The following is a 12933-nucleotide window of genomic DNA, read 5'->3' on the forward strand; positions in this document are numbered from 1 at the left end:
CAATGCAATGCACATGATGACATGATAAAATCCAACACGCAAGCAAATGACATGGCAATGACGGCGAATAACTGGCAGACACCTGGCGCATCGGATCCGGGGCGTTACATGGATGAGTCAGGTTTGCTTGTAGCCCAAGAAAAGTTGCCGTGTGTGTTTGAAATCTGACCGTTGGAACACGTGTCAGTTCCTTAGTGACCCAGGGTCATTTCGGACGTATCAGGTCGGGTTGCCCAGTGGCTATAAATAGCCCACCCCCTACACCATAAATTGGTGGCTGCTCAGAGTTAGTGCACGGCTTTTGTCGTTTGAGAGCAACCCACCTCGAAGCCTTTGAGAGAGAGAAATCCTTGCGAGCACCAAGCCCAAACACCCAGAGCCAAAGAGTGTTAGGCATCACTGAAGTCTTTCTGTCTGTGTGACCTGAAGACTTATTACACTTGAGGACTGTGTATCCTCCAGCCGGTTAGGCGTCGCGTTCTAAGCATCCAAGAGTCATTGTGGATTGCCGGTGAACAAAGTCTGTGAAGGTTTGGAAGTCTACCTTGAAGACTTACCAGAGTGATTGGGCGAGGACTGTGTGTCCTTAGCTCAAGGGGAATAAGGTGAAGACGCGGTCTTCTGAGTTGAATCTCAGCCTCGCTAACCAGACGTACAGTTTTCACAGCAACTGGAACTGGTCCAACAAATCCTGTGTCTTCAACAAGTGACTGGTTCTATCCTCTTCCTTCCTTTACTTAAGTTTGTCTTCGTGAAGTCATTGCCTATCTGTGTATCTGTTTGACTTCATTGCTTGACTACTACTGTTGATTGGCTTCATACTATATTCCATCCTGATCCTTACTACTTAGCTGCTATTAGTCCTGTACTTTCACATCATTGCATACTTGACTATGGTTTGCTTATGGTAGTTTATCTTCCGCTGCATATCAACTAGGTCATTTCTATCGTTTGTCTTCGAAACTTCCAAGTTTTGAAGACTTTCATAAAAATCGCCTATTCACCCCCCTCTAGTCGATACTAGCACTTTCAATTGGTATCAGAGCAAGGTACTCCCTTGTTCTGTGTGATTCGGTTTAACCACCTGGAGTTTCAGCTATGTCGACTGCAGGATTGAGGAACATATCTTGCCCCACTTTTGACGGTCATGAGTATCCCCGATGGAAGGCCATGATGAAGAAGCGACTCATGGCTATGGATAGCGAACTATGGACCGTCACTGAGATTGGCCTCACTGATCTATGCAAGATGGCTGAGGCCGATGACATTCGCAAGTATACTCTACTGAACCTTACGGCGAAGGATGTCATCTGCTCCCATCTGTCCCAAAATCAGTTCAGGAATGTTATGCACCTCAATCACGCGAAGCTAATCTGGGACCGGCTTTATGAGGTCTATGAAGGTCATCATACTCGTCATGATCCTTGGTTTGAGGACTACAAGGAGTCTCTTAAAGAGATGACTTTTGCACCTGAATCGCCATCATCTTCACCATGCCTCATGGCAAGGGGTGATAAGGTAACTGAATGCTACCTCTCTGAATCTAGCGATGATGAATCAGGTGATGAATTTGGCCCCAGTTATGTCAAGCTTGCTTCCCTTGCCACTAAACAACAAAGAGTCTTGGAAAAGGTTCAAGACATGCTTAGTAAGAGCGATGATATGTTGGGTGAAGAAATGGATCGGTCAAAAGCTTTGGCTGAGAGTCTTCAGAGACTTCATTCCAAGTTTGACGCCCTTCAAGATCAACATAATGCTCTCTTGTCTGATCATGAGAAGCTTTCTTCTGAATGTCTTCAAAGAAAGCTAGACCTTGAAAAGATAAGAGTGGATTATGAAGATCTTCAGAAGGAGCGTGATTCATTACTTGCTCAACAAATCAGCGTTACACAGAAAGAATTTGAACCACCATGTCTAAAATGCATTGAGCGTGATAACGCTACATCTGTTGCTGAATGTTCCACTGCTGCTACTGTTTCATTGTCTTCAACTACTGAAGTGGCAACTAACCCCTCTACGGAGGATACCACTACTATTGCTGATGAAAATGCTAGGTTGAAGACATTGCTTGAAACAGGGATGTACAAAAGTTTGAAGGGACATCAGACACTCTGTGATGTCCTCAAAAAGCAGATTCTGAACCGAAACCCTAGGAAAGAGGGTGTTGGGTTCGAGAGGAAAATGAATGTTGATGGCTCGCACTGGAAGCCTGAGCAGTACCCCAAAACCACATGGGTTGCTGCAAAGGAACCTTCAGTAGATCCATCCACTTTATCTGGCTTTACCTGTGCTAATCCTATTATCATTGATGAATCCTTTGATGCAAACTATAAGTTGTTCAAGAATCAGAATGGTGAAGTATTTGCCAGGTATATTGGTACTAACTGCAGGAATGGACCACCTATGAAGAAGATCTGGGTACCTAAACAGTACATTGAGAATCTTCCCGTGAATGTCGTCATGACACCACCAAGGAAGAAGGCAAACCCCAGACCTATGGCTTCATATGGCCCAAAGGCTTCATACAAATACATGACTCACCTGAGTCACCCTAACACCAATGTTTTGCAGGGAAATCATACTCAGACTCATGAATATGAGCGTGTGTCTTCAAACCGCTATGTTCATAGAACTAAGAACTTTTCTGCTTATTCATATGAGTATCATTCATCTCCTGCAAGGCTATTTGCTAGGGCTCCAAAGCCAAAATTCTCAGATGCTGCACTTAGACTCATTGCTTCTAAGCCACCCCTGAAGATGTGGGTGGCGAAGAAGAATTAACTTTCTTTTGCAGAGAAAGGTCTCCAGCCTGTAATCAATGGCGTCCGATGCTATTGCTGGGGACCTAAAACACATTAAGGACGCATGATAAGATGTCTTACTATATACTTCACATCTGAATCGCTTACCAGTCATACTATGTGTCCTAACTTTGATCTAAGCTGTGACAATCCTTGTATGTGTCAAATGCCTATGCTTCACAACACTCTTTGTGAAGCCTATCCTCCTAACTGCACTGTAGGGCATGTCACCAAAAGCTTTAGAATGGATTATGGACAGTGGATGCATAAATCATATGACTGGTGATCGAAGTCTTCTCATGGACTCAACCTTACGTCCATCCGACAAGAGTCACATCACATTTGCTGACACTGGTAAAAGCAAGGTATTGGGTCTAGGTAGAGTTGCAATCTCAAAGGATCAACACATGGATAAAGTGATGCTTGTTGAATCCCTTGGTTTCAACTTAATGTCTGTCTCAATGCTTTGTGACTTGAACATGATTTTGCTATTCGGAAAATATTGCTGCCTTGTACTAATGGAATCTGACAAGTCTCTAGTCTTTGAAGGGTATCAAAAAGATTATCTATACATGGTAGATTTCTCAGCAGGTCCACAGCTTGTCGTATGTCTTCTCACAAAAGCTTCAGAATGCTGGCTCTGGCATCGAAGGCTGGGGCATGCTGGCATGAGGAACTTACACTCACTCGTCAAGAAGAAGCATGTCATAGGCATCGAGGATGTCAAGTTCAAGAAGAATCATTTGTGTGGTGCCTGCGAAGCTGGAAAGATAACTAGGGCAAAGCACCCCTCGAAGACAATCATGACAACATCTCAACCCTTCGAGCTGTTACACATGGACTTATTTGGGCCTACTCACTACTACACCCTCACAACAACTGCTTGTCTCTATGGCTTCATCATTGTTGATGACTACTCAAGATACAAATGGGTGCATATAATTCTCTACAAGACTGAAGTGCAAGATGTCTTCAGACGCTTCGCCAATCGAGCAATGAACAATTATGGCATGAAGATCAAGCATATCAGAAGTGAGAATGGCACTGAATTCAAGAACACCGGTCTTGATCTTTATTTGGATACAATGGGAATCACTCATGAGTTCTCTGCTCCATACACACCTCAGCAAAATGGCATCGTTGAGCGTAAGAACAGAACTCTCATTGAGATGGCTCGAACAATGCTCGATGAGTGCAAGACACCTAGAAAGTTCTGGCCTGAAGCTATTGATACAGCATGTCACATCATCAACCGTGTTTACATCCATATGCTTCTGAACAAAACATCATATGAGATCCTCACTGGCAAGAAGCCAAATGTAAGCTACTTCAGAGTATTTGGAGCTAGATGCCGGATCAAGGATCCCCATCACAAGTCGAAATTTGCAACTAAGGCTCACGAAGGCTTCATGCTTGGCTATGGAAAGGACTCGCACTCCTCCAGAGTCTTCAACCTCTATCTCTACAAGATCGTCCAAACTGTGGATGTGAGATTTGATGAAACCAATGGTTCACAAAGAGAACTCCTGCCAAGTACACTTGATGAAGCTCCTCCAAGCGAATCTATCAAGCTGATGGGAACTGGTGAAATCATGCCCTCTGAAGCACAACCTGAAGAGGAACTTATCATTTCTGCACCTAATCAACCTGAAGACAATGCTTAGACCGAAGATAATCCTCCCAATGATGACAATGATCAGCAAGAGCAAAGTCTTCATCCTGTTCATCCTTGTGTTGCAAATGAAGTACAAATTGAGAAGATAATTGACAGCATCAATGCACCTGGTACACTGACTCGCTCAAGAGCAACACAGTTAGCAAACTTCTGTGGGCACTTTTCATTTGTGTCAATATCAGAACCCAAGAAAGTTGCAGAAGCCTTTATGGAACCTGAATGGATTCAAGCTATGCAAGAAGAACTTCAACAGTTCAAGCTGAACAATGTTTGGGAACTTGTCAAGCGACCTGTCCCTCGCAAGCATAACATTATTGGAACAAAATGGATATATCGAAACAAGCAAGATGAGCATGGTCAAGTCGTCAGAAACAAAGCACGTCTTGTGTCTCAAGGATATACTCAAGTAGAAGGAATCGACTTCGATGAAACATTTGCTCATGTGGCTAGGCTTGAAGCTATTCGTATACTGCTAGCCTACGCTAACCATCACAACATCTTGCTATATCAAATGGATGTGAAGAGTGCATTTCTCAATGGCAAGATTGAAGAAGAAGTATATGTCGCTCAACCACCTGGCTTTGAAGATCCAAAACATCCTAATATGGTGTACAAGCTAAACAAAGCACTGTATGGCCTCAAACAAGCTCCTCGCGCATGGTATGATACGATCAAAGACTTCCTGAAGAGCAAAGGCTTCAAACCTGGATCCCTCGATCCCACACTCTTCATGAAGACATATGATGGTGAACTGTTTGTGTGCCAAATATATGTGGATGACATAATCTTCGGCTGCACCAACCAGAAGTATACTGATGAGTTTGGATACATGATGCAAGAGCAATATCAGATGTCCATGATGGGTGAGCTGAAGTTCTTCCTTGGTCTTCAAATTCGTCAGCAAAGGAATGGCATCTTCATATCTCAAGAAAAATACCTCAAAGATTGTCTGAAGAAGTTTCGAATGGAAGAATGCAAAGGTTACACGACGCCAATGCCAGCCAAACACCATCTTGGTCCCGACGACAATGGTAAAGAGTTCGATCAAAAGGTATACCGCTCCATGATTGGTTCTTTACTTTATCTATGTGCATCTAGGCCAGATATTATGCTTAGTGTTTGCATGTGTGCTCGATTCCAAGCGGCACCAAAGGAATCGCATCACTTAGCTGTGAAGCGAATTCTTCAATATTTGGCTTACACCCCAACACTCGGATTATGGTATCCCAAGGGCTCAAAATTTGATTTGGTTGGGTTCTCGTATGCTGATTATGCTGGTGACAAGGTGGATCGCAAGTCTACATGAGGCACATGTCACTTTCTGGGTCGATCACTTGTCTGTTGGTCTTCAAAGAAGCAGAACTGTGTATCACTCTCAACTGCTGAATCTGAATACATTGCTGCTGGATCTTGTTGTGCTCAGCTTCTCTGGATGAAGCAAACTCTCAAGGACTATGGCATCAATCTGAAACAAGTACCTCTCTTCTGCGACAACGAAAGTGCCATCAAGATAGCCAACAATCCAGTCTAGCACTCGAAGACAAAGCACATTGAAATTCGTCATCACTTTCTCAGAGATCATGTCATGAAGAAAGATATCGACATCATTCATGTCAACACTGAAGAGCAACTGGCAGATATCTTCACAAAGGCCTTGGATGAGAAAAGGTTTTGCAAGTTACGGTGTGAGCTAAATATCTTGGAATCCTCTAATGTCCTGTGATCAGGCACACATCCTAACACTTATGCATGTTGATGACTTAGATGTGCAACACACAAAGTAATGTATATCTTCAATCAATGAAGACTTACACTCTGAGTGTGAATACATTAACATGGAATTTGACTTCGAAGCGCCACGATAATTGTGCACCGTGTCTGGGTCTAATACTTCCTATATGGTGGGTAACGCCACCACCAAAATTTCTCTGTTTGAAGTGTTTCACTCATGGCGTTATTTTTGCAATGACTTCACATTTGGTTTGTCTTCAGTTTCAATTTATCTTCATGATTTTCTTCACTATGATGATTTGATTGCTTTCTGATATATATATATATATATATATATATTAGTGTTTTGTCCTCTACAGCATTCACTTATAGCTATGTCTTCAAGTTGAATCTTTTGAACTAAGTGAATGTGATCGGACCCTAACATCTCTATGCTTTCAATCTCAAACTCTATCTGTCCAAATCATATGCATTCTATTGAAACTGTCGAATGTCTTCTCTGCGTCCTAGTCAGTAGAAGGCACAGAGACAAAACATTAAGTCTGTTTTAAATAACTCATCTTTATTGTTGAAATCCGGAGAAGCCGGAACAACCATCCGACATGCCTGGCGGGCGTGGGAACGTGGGACAACTCTTAGTATGTTGCATGCTTGCCACGTGCCCCTCAGATGTGAACCGCCAGGGGCACCAGCGTAATTGCGTTGTGCCGCACACCTACTTATAAATACTTGTCCCCTGCGGTAAAGAAATCCTTCTTCCACCTCTCCACCTCGTCAAAACCCTAGCACCACTGCTAGCTCTCGACGACACCGGCGACGAAGCGCTTAGCTGCCGCGACTTCTCCGACGCTGTCCTCACGCCGGCCGCGGACATCATCCTCTCCATCGTCGCTGTAGGTGTCCTCCGTCGCCAAGTTAGGGCATGGTGGACTGAACTGCTCGGTCTCCTATTCATCTCATCTAGCAGTTCTTCGTGCGGTAATTATAACTCTATTTTTACCACCTTTTTGATCTTCAAGATTTATCCTATTTACCAAAAGTGGTTTCCGCCTACACAATGTTAGATCTATACTGTCTGCATCTCATACCGCCTAGTCTATTCACTTAAATTTCATATCCAGTTTGATTCCTCACTTGTACTTATTCACGGATTAATACAAATCTGGAACCAACTCACAACATATAAGTGAATGTCTTCGCATCATGAGGTCAATGTCTTCAAACTGATTTATCTTCAAAACCTTCTAAGAATGCATATGACCTCTTCCCCTTCCCTCGCATCTCTAATGCTGTCACAGTTACAAGTCCATGGGAGAATCCCTTGGTTCTCATAGTCTGCATTCGTTTGCAGAATACTTACAGCATCACATTAATTCTCCTGAAGCCAGCTCCTGCTTGACCAGCAAGCGTAAGTCTCTGAAGCCATTGAACGTATTGAAGCCATTCAGTTTGAAGTTCATGGCTGCAGAGAAATCAGTAAGGAAGGGTGGCAGACAGCGTCGAGGGGGTACATCAAAAGATCTGCCTGATGACCTAGCAGAGCTCTACAAGACAGATCCTGAAGAGAATTATCATCAGCGCAAGACACGAATCCAATGGATTCGATGCTATTGGGCTGAAGAATGGTTCAAGTACAAGTTCATAACCAAGGAATATGCAGAGAAGAATGCTATCAAGAGTCCTTGGGGTGATATTCTCTATCGAGGCCTTCAACCCAAGAACAGAGCTGAAGCTATTGCACAAGGTTTCTATCCCTGCATGGTCCGAGGACCTCAGCCTGAGAATGCCGATCCCTCATCATTACTCTGGTGTTGTGATGATGCTCTCTTCAAGCGCAACTTCTAGCACGCAAAGGCTTCGGCCAAGGAAAACAAGAAGTCATTGGGATTAGACTTCAACCCTGGTCCCTCTGCTCCCCGTGCTGACGGCTCATGTGATGCGGAACCAAATGTCATCGGCCCCTTCTCCAACCTTGATGGCCTCATCACTTACATCTTGTTCCATGGTGCCAAAGTGGATCATTCTGATAATGATGCTGACACTGATGAAGCCCCAGCTCCTCCTCCAAAGCCGCAAAAGCAAAAGAAGCGAAAAGCTTCAAGATCAGCTGCTCCAAAAGCTTCACGTGCGAAGCCTCTGGCCACTGCACCTCCTGAAGACAGTGTGCAGTCTGAAGATCAATCCCGAATCTCCAAGAAGACAGAGAAGAAAAAGCAAATCGTCAGGCATACTGATCAAACCTTGACTCTTGCTGCCATTCTGCGTAAAGAACCCATTGATCTGTCCAGCGATGAAGATCTTGCAGATGATGCCCTTGAGCAACTGATCAAGAGCAAGGAAGAAGCAGAGATCTTCAACAACCTAGCTCTCTTCGATGTGGCAATCATCCATAACTTCAATGATGAGTGGTTTGACACACAAATCTCGGCTTTGAAGATCTGCAGCTTCCCATTGGCCTCAGCGTCTCCTTTAGTGGCGCCATTGCTTCTGAGCTAGCTCTCGCTCAGCGCATCGTTGAGCTAAAAAACAAAATTCTTATGAGAAGGCTCAGTTCAAGAAGCATGTGGCGAAGCTCAGCGTGCAAGATGTCAGAAACTTCAAGGTCATGCTGCATGAGCTTAAAGAAGCCTTTCTCAAGAACCGCCAAGAAGCCCAAGGCTCTCGCGAGCGTATGAAGAGTTTGGCTGACAAGTGTGTGCTTGCCTACAATGAGGCTGAGAAGCGCAAGTCTCTTGGCCGTCCTGGCATTGACCCCAGGATGGCTACAAAGAAGAAGAAGCTCTCTACTGCCCAACCTGCACCTTCAAGTCAAGAAGCACCTCGCATTATCTTCCTAAGCAGCATGACTGGCTCGAAGCCAAAGGTCACGACTACCGCTTCAGCACAGAAGAAGACGAGGGCTGCCGAGGCTGAAGCCAGAAAGAGAAAGAATACTGAAGCCTCTGATGCCGCTCCCTCCAAGAAGAAGCGCAAAACCAAGAAGAATTGGGCTGCTCCCACAGAGCCCTTGGTTGTTGAACATATCTCAATGGTTCGCCCTGCGTCTGAACATCAAGAAAGACGGATGATAGTTCATGAGCCTGCTCCCACAGAGGCTCATGAAGCTGAAGATATTCCAGCAGCTGAACCCACCGCTGCTGAAGACATTGGTCAAGATGACAATGTTGAAGATGATGAAGTTCTTCCTCAGATCAAACACAACGTGGTATCATCGCTGTTCTCACGAACAGCAAACTCATCAGCATTGGTCGTCCTCTGACGCCAATTGCTCAGGATGCATCATGGGCTGATCACCCACAGCAACAAGACTCCCCGAGTACTCCCCAACAACAACAACAAGTTACACCACCCGTGCATAAAGAAGAAGAAGACTTTGAGGTCCAGCCAACTCCATCTCCAAAGGCGTTGCCAGCATTTCGCAGGCTTCGCAAAGGACAAAAGCCTCAAGTCCCTCTTTCGAGCGTTCCAGAAGGAGAAGTGCATCATCAACCTGTTGCACGCCAAGTGTTTCCTGAAGCCACTCCAACTGAGAATGTCTCCGCGTCTGAAGCCCAAGCTGTTGAAGACAATCCGGCTGCATTAGCCAATGAAAGACAAGAAAACATACGTGTCCCTACTCCCCCAGTTATTGAAGAAGCTGTTCCTGATGTGAACGTGCCAGTGCCCGACCCTCCAGCTCGTCAAGTGGAGGTTGAAAATCCTGAAGCTGCCACTACCAACGCAAGTGAAGCCAATGACATAGTCATGGCTGAAGCTAATGTGGAGCTTGAACCAACCAGTGTGTCTGAAGCCAATGAGGCAACTGCTCCCGAAGCACCTGTTGTGCAGCCTGAAGCCTCAGCTGCTGCCACTGCTCCTGTTCTGCCACCAAGGCCCTATACAATTGAGCAAGCATACAATCATGGTCAGCTAACCACTGTCCGATGGCCCATTCTGGTACCTCCGCCTACTGCCTCTGGACCTCAATTTGATTATCATGTTAAGCATAGGCCTCGGGTCCAGAAACCAAAGCCAAGACTGCCAAGGTTCCCAGGCACTACTAATTCTACAGGGTCCTTCAATGCAAATGGCTTCAAAAGCCACAATACCTTCTTTGACAGCGCCAAGAACCCCTACTCAAAGCCAAGGATATCATCAGATCATTTCTGGAGCTATCAACAGCGAAGCTATTACTCCTGCGTTTTGTATGATCAAGGGCGCATTTTCCCTCATATGCGCCTCGACACTGAAGCCATTGCTGGACTGCCGTGCTTAGAAGAAGCACTTGACTATTTTCATGATGCCGGTCTGCTCAGCTTTGTGACTGACAAAGAACATTGGAATGAAGAACTTTTGCTTTAGTTCTATGCTACCCTCCACATTCGTGGCTACAACAGAGATATCAAGACCTTGGTTCTTGAGTGGATGACCGAAAATGTTCATCATGGAGCCAAAGCTCTTGATATCATTGAGCTTACAGGCCTATCCACTCCTGGAGAGCTCTATGAACCTGACTGTCAACTACACCGCAATGCACTGGAGAGCATCTTCCACAAGCCTGAACCCAATATGAGCCAGATGTTGAGCATGATGAAGCCCTTGCCATCTGACGCTGAATATCCAACGGAGTTCTTTGTTGATGACCTTGAGTATCTGCCACGCACCATATATCACATCATCAGGCGAACTCTATGGCCTATCAAAGGACATTCATCAGCTGCTAAACTTGAAGGAGCCATGAAGACTTTGGTCTTTTACATCCTCAATGGCATCAGCTTCAATTCCCAAGAATTCTTCATCAGGCAACTTGCTGCTTCTGGATCTGACCTTTTTGGTCTGAAGTTTTATGCTCCATGGGTCATGCGCCTCATCAAGCGACACTCTTGTGTCAACTATCAGCCCTCTGCTTGCAATCATCTGATCTTTCTACCAGAGGTTGATATGTCAGTTGAAGCTATATGCCCTGAGCCTGCCAAGGAGCCTCTTTGTCTTCAAAATGCTGATCACCAAAGCTTCACTCAGTCCATGGAAGGCATTCAAGCAGTATCACGTATCTATCCAATGGCTGGAAATACTCGTCTGCCTCATCGTGCGCAAACTGAAGCCACTGAAAGCACCATTGCCCAAAGGCCTAAGAAGCGCTCTCGTGTTCTAAATGACCGAGAACTTCTTGTGGCACTTCATCAGAAATAAGATAAGCATCACTATTGGCTCAAGAGACAGATGCAAAGCCTCTTGGTGGAAGTCAATCGTATTTGAAATCTTGCCACCAAGAATGCATTTGTTGCTCATGAGACTTGCCGGCGATCATGGAAGAGTTTGACACTGCTTAGTGCTGAAGCAGATCTTCAAGACGATGGCTTCACTGAAAGATTCAAGTTTGACTCCACTCCTCCACGGACTGCTGTCCTACGTCGAACTCCATCACTTGAAGACTCTGACTATTCTTCCTCCGTGGCAACTGTGAATGCAAGAGTGGTCGATGATGAAGATGATGCTACTTCACCGCCTCCTACTTCTGCACGCATCGACACTGCACCAAGTACGTCTGCACTGCCAAGCAACAACGACAACCCTGCTGCTTCACCTACTCATGAGGACGAGTAGATGCTCTATGTCTTCAAACCTTTTTGGTCCTTACTGACAAAAGGGGGAGAAGCATATGAGTTTGATAGTCTTCAAACGGGTTCATATGGGCGGTTGCTTTATATTTTGCCTCGTGTTTACAACTCTCGCTTTTGAAACATTTGGTTCTTTGAGTTGTAACACTTAAACTCGATGGTCGTCTGCTACTTATTTGCTTTACTGTGATGCGATGATAAATTCCGCATGTGCGATGATAACTTCCGCACTTAGATCAATACATACGTCCATTTTTCATTATGCATGTCATTCTATTTGCTATATCATTTCATGCATGATGAATTATCTTCATAAGTTGAAGTGGATCTCCACAAGTACAACCTGCCATGTGCATTTGCATTCCAAAAGCAAATTACTTATATGCACATCTTCAGGGGGAACCCTTGCTACTTATGAAGACAATACCCTATCCTTTACAATTTCACATACTTTATCCCCGTTGAAAACTTCAAACAGTTTGTCATCAATCACCAAAAAGGGGGAGATTGTAAGTGCATCTAGTGCCACCCCTAGTTGGTTTTGGAGTATTGACGACAAAGTTGGTTGAGGGACTAATGCGTTTGTGAGAATTGCAGGATAACGCAGGTAGTGTCCCTCATTGATTCGGTTTACCTACCGGAGATGACCCCTAAAAATGTATGAAGACATTGAAGACAATGGCGGTATGTGAAGATATTCATATTGAAGACTATGACATGAGAAGACATTGAGTGAAGACTATGGAGCATGAAGACTGTATTGTTTCGCTGTTTCCTGTTCTTCTTTGTTGAGTCATAGGAACCACCGTACTGTTAAGTGGGGTCCAAGTGAACTAAGTCAGAATGACTGAAGTGATGCTCAACCCAAATCCTATGTCTTCGAGCAAAGATAATGAGAGCAAATCTTATCCAGAGCTGGATGAGTCAGCTTTTCTTGTAGCCCAAGAAAAGTTGTCGTGTGTGTTTGAAATCTGACCGTTGGAACACGTGTCAGTTCCTTAGTGACCCAGGGTCATTTCGGACATATCAGGTCGGGTTGCCCAGTGGCTATAAATTGCCCACCCCCTACACCATAAATTGGTGGCTGCTCAGAGTTAGTGCATGACTTTTGTCGTTTGAGAGCAAC

Source organism: Triticum aestivum, chromosome 1B, assembly GCF_018294505.1.
Source record: "Triticum aestivum cultivar Chinese Spring chromosome 1B, IWGSC CS RefSeq v2.1, whole genome shotgun sequence".
NCBI classification, from domain to species: Eukaryota; Viridiplantae; Streptophyta; class Magnoliopsida; order Poales; family Poaceae; genus Triticum; species Triticum aestivum.